General features: G+C 43.0%; 1 protein-coding gene across 1 annotated transcript in view; it reads right to left on the bottom strand.

The window, feature by feature from the left end:
- Nucleotides 1-1,097: 1,097 nt before the first annotated feature.
- Nucleotides 1,098-4,988, bottom strand: part of LOC107733408 (glutamate receptor 3-like) — a 152,008-nt gene continuing 148,117 nt past the window's right edge. Inside the window, exon 16 of the mRNA XM_016545008.1 lies at nt 1,098-1,180. The gene's annotated coding sequence lies outside the window, so the exon portion shown is untranslated. The remainder of the gene's footprint in view (nt 1,181-4,988) is intronic.

The following is a 4,988-nucleotide window of genomic DNA, read 5'->3' as shown; positions in this document are numbered from 1 at the left end:
CAATCACAAGTTTTCACATGCAGATAGAAAATTTGGGAATTCAGTCACTCGCTTGTGAATCCTTCACTAGAAATGTACAGATTTGTGTTCCACGTTTGTGGTCTTTTAAAAGCTTTTCGTTATAAAACTATCTGTCCATGGTCACGGGATGGGCCGTATTCTCAGTCCCGTGGAGTCACAGTTGGTTTTCCTTCCCTCCAACACAAAAATGTCACTGTAAATGTGCTAGCTTCTCGTCAGCTCTTTTTATAAATCTATTGTAAATGTTATTAATCCTAGTCTCGTTTGCTAAATAATTCACCAAACACTAATAATGCTCGTCAAATAAAACTAAATCTCAAAGCTTGATTTCATGTGCGAATTATATTCGGAAAACCGTGAGGTAATCAAATACTACATCGTAAAAGCCATGTATTTTTGTGAATTGCGGTTTATCTACATTAATGTGATCCGATTTATAGCTTCAGTTTCTTGTACAGTATGCCGTGATAACTACAAAACCTTGGAAGTTCATCTGTGTCAAGTATGTGTGTGTGTGTGTGTGTGAATGAAATCGTGTGGCGATTTTTGGTTTTGTAAAACTCGCGTGTGAGAACACCATTATTGAAGGTCAAATGGGGTTTATAGCTTCTGAACTTCCAGCTGAATTTCTTAGAAATATAGATCAGACAAAAGAAAAGCACATGATATACTGCAACATATCCAACCGACTCACAAAGATCCTGATCTGGAATTGAAACGATACATGATCTGATAAATTAATACACCGATTGAACGAGTGTGAAAGCAAATTTACAGTATTACAAGTGTTTGCTCGACCACTGGGTTCCACACAGTCCAGAGAAGACGTCTCGAGTCAGATCGGCTCATTCGGTGTGCTAAGATCGCAAGTGATGGCTTTATTTCTCGCTGTCCATGGAGTTTTTATTTCACAGGGATGATGATGATGGCATTCTGTGGGTTTGTGTGATTGGAGCGATGCAATGCATTTGCATCAGTGTGATACTCTGAATATTCCATAAGGCACTGAAGAAATCTATTCCAATCATTGCGCCGGGCCGTGGTCTTTTGTGAGCGTGCTGTGTCGGCTGGAGCTGATGTGTATGAAGACAGGGGGAGACCCCTGCTGAAGATCTAGCCGTCTCTGTGAGGTGTCACACCACGCTGCCAGACTGCCGCTCTGCAAACACACACGCATCAGAGAGTATGCACAAGAGAGAGTATCACGCAGTGGGAAAATAAAGTTTGTTTTTTAGCTGATTCTACAGTGCATTATCATCTATCCTCTGATCTCTTCAGCTGCTGTGAAATGTCACGTTAAATCTTAAAACATTTTTAATGCAACATGATCAGAACAATGTACGTGAAAAATCTATAATGTATTTATTTGATACATTACAACATGGACTGCTATGAGAATAACTCCTGCCAAGAACATGTCTCATATTTCACACCAAAATCTAAAGAAAGACATTGTGCATAGAAGAAAATTAAGGTTTGTGTATGTATTTATTTATTTTTCTCCAATTAGCAACTCACCAAATTCTCTTTACTATGAGGTGAAAATATTATTTAAATTGTAAACTAGAGACTGTTATCGGAAATAACTGCTGAAGAACTGAACATCGCAACTACGAGGCTGAAAGTAAATAAATCTCCAGGCCCTGATGGTTTCATCTCAGAGTAGTATAAATCTCTTAGAGAATCATTGTCACTTGCCACCTTCAATTGGATATTAAAAGGTGGATTGGTCCCTCCCTCTTGGAGGGAAGCAATTATTTCGGTTATACCGAAGGAAGGTAAAGATAAAACTGAGTGTGGAAATTTCAGACCTATCAGTGTCTTAAATGTTGATTCCTAACTATTTACATCCATTCTGGCCAGAAGGCTAGATCAAATTATCCCAGAACTTATTCATCTTGATCAGACTGGGTTTGTTAGGCAAAGACAAACTCAAGTTAATATTAGGCGGTCTTTACATATTATGAGTCGTATAACTAAACATAATGTTGAAGCTTTATTTGTAGGATTGGATGCTTAAAAGGCATGCGATTCTGTTAGGTGGAAGTATCTTTTTATGGTTATGAATCGATTTGGGTTTCACAAGTCCATCATTAAAGTTATTCAAGCATTATATGATAAACCATTAGCGAGGATTAAAGTGAATGGTGATCTTTCCAACCAGTTTACTTTAGAGCGAGGAACACGTCAAGGCTGCTCAATTAGCCCTATTTTATTTGCCCTATTTGTAGTGCCCCTTAACCAGTGGATTAGGCAAAAGGACAAAATCATATGTATAGAAATAGGGACAGTTGAGCACAATGTAGTTGCCTTTGCAGATGACATTTTAGTGTACTTAAAGCAGCCAACCCAGTCATTTCCAGAATTTATGTCACTTCTTGAGTCATATGAATCTTTTTCAGGTTATAAAATCAATATACAGATAACCCAAGTTCTCACTTTTAATTATAAGCCACCTGGATTCATTATCAGGAATTTTTGTCTCAACTGGGAATCAGTGGCAATGAAATATCTGGGAGTAATCTTATCAAAATATATATCAGAATTATTTCAAGTTAATTTTGCTCCTCTAATTTCAAAATTAAAGGAGAGATATCAAGATGGAATCTTATCCCCTTTCTAAGCATGAGCTCAAGGATTGAATCTGTCAAGATGAACATTTAACCAAGACTGCTATATTTATTTCAGTCTCTGCCAGTGAATATACCAATGCAGCAATTCTTAGAATGGGATAAACTATTTTCAAGATTTATCTGGAATGGGCGGAATTTTTAGGTTACTTGCGTAACCCCAGTTCTCTGAGAACAGAGCGAGGTATCTCACTATGGCAAACGCCCCAGGCGTGATAGACTATGGAAGCACCAATTACACCACGTCTGTCCGAAGGACGGACCAATCACAGCTCAGGACAAGGAGCCCACCCCCTCCCTATATATATGGCTGTGATCCCCGAAAATGGCATTCTAAGCACGCTCTTCCCCCGTGTTATGCGAGTAGGGAAGCTTGGTGAGATACCTCGCTCTGTTCTCAGAGAACCGGGGTTACGCAAGTAACCTAACGTTCTCTTTCAAACAATCGCTCGGTATCTCACTATGGGAATGATATAGCCAACTCCCGAAACGCATGCTTTCCGAAGCCGCCGAACAGACCCGGCAAGAACGAAAGATAACCTTTCAATTCTCCATAGAGCCAACATTGAGAATTGCATGAGCCATAGAAGGTGCAGTGACATCCAGATGGTAAAATCTGATAAATGTATGAGGGGAAGCCCAGTTTGCCGCTGCACAAATATTTCCTACCGAAATCCCCTTGAACAATGCCCACGAGGTAGCCATACCCCTTGTTGAATGAGAGTGGCCCATGAAACGAATAACTGATCATTCTTCCTGAACGATCGTCTCCTGTTTACATAATAGCGTAACGCTCGTATAGGACACAAAGTGTGCAATTTCCGTTCCTCCTCCAAAAGAAAAAGGAGGGGGGTAAAAGGCACGCAACTCCAAAGCAGAGCAGTTATAAGCTGAATCACTGACTTTGGGAACGAAAGTCGGGTTAGGCAGCAACGTAACCTTGCTGTCATCCGGACTTGTCCGATGAACTGACAAAGCATGTAACTCACACACTCGTTTAGCTGAGACTAAAGCAAGTAGTAAGACCGTTTTCAGAGATAGGAGCTTAATATCAACACTCTCCAGAGGTTCAAATGGGGCCCGAGATAAAGCATTCAGAACCATGGACAAGTCCCATGACGGGACCAGATGCTTAGATACTGGTCTCAAACGCTTCACCCCCTTCATAAAACGGCATATAAGAGGGTGCCGTCCAACTGAGACTCCCTCGAAGCCTACATGACACGCTGAAATAGCAGCCAGGTAAACTTTAATAGTAGAAAACGCTCTCCCATTGTTCATTAAGCTTTGTAAAAAGCAAAGTACATCGCTCACCGCGCACTGAAAAGGAATAACTCCTTTACGAGTACACCAGTCCTCAAACACACGCCATTTAAGGCCATACAGACCCAAAGATCGACTCGTTCTGGGTGTGGGTGAAATATCTTCCCCCCCCGCTTGCGACAGCAGGTCCCGGCGCAACAGGAGTGGCCAGGGCTCTCCCTGAAGGAGCTGGACAATCTCTGCCAGCCACAGCCTCCCCGGCCAACGAGGGGCTATCAGAAGGAGAGATAATCCGTTTTCTCTTACTCTTTCCAGGGTGGGAGAAATTAGACTCAGCGGAGGGAATGCCTAAAGCAACATGTTCGGCCACGGGTGCGCCAGCGGATCCATACCCAAAGGCGCATTTTCGTCCCTGAGAGAGAAATACAGCAGACACTTTGCGTTTGCCTGCGAGGCGAAGAGATCTACGGCAGCCTTGCCGTACATCCCCCAAATCTGATCCACCACCTGCAGATGGAGCACCCATTCTCTGTATAACGGGTTGCCCCTTGACAGGAGATCTACATTCAGAACTCCTGATTTGTGCGCCGCGCCCCAGATAATCAGTTTGCCCGAGTTGTAACGAACGAATGCGTTCCCCCTTGGCAATTAATATATGCCACCACCGTTGTGTTGTCTGTCCTGACCAGAACATGAAACCCTTCCAAGAATGGGAGAAAATGTTTCAGGGCCAGAAAGACTGCCATCAACTCCAACATATTTATGTGAAGTTTGCGAAGCTGGGGCGTCCAGCGACCGTTTACCGATCTGCCCTGAAAAACAGCCCCCCAGCCCGACAGAGATGCATCCGTTGTCACTACTTTCCTCAGAGACACACCCCCCAAGGGAACCCCTGTCTGGAATAAACAGGGATCTCTCCACTGATGAAGAGCCATCACGCACTCCGCGTGTATTCTCACTCATATGTCTCGCTGCTACCCATCGCTGGAAGTCTCTCATTTTCAGCAAACCTAGCGGGACCACGGACAGCGACGAAGCCATCATGCCCAAAAGGCGGAGACAGGTCCTGAACGA

This window comes from Sinocyclocheilus rhinocerous, unplaced genomic scaffold (assembly GCF_001515625.1).
Source record: "Sinocyclocheilus rhinocerous isolate Xijiao unplaced genomic scaffold, SAMN03320098_v1.1 scaffold460, whole genome shotgun sequence".
NCBI classification, from domain to species: domain Eukaryota; kingdom Metazoa; phylum Chordata; class Actinopteri; order Cypriniformes; family Cyprinidae; genus Sinocyclocheilus; species Sinocyclocheilus rhinocerous.
This window is presented reverse-complemented; position numbering and strand designations above follow the sequence as displayed.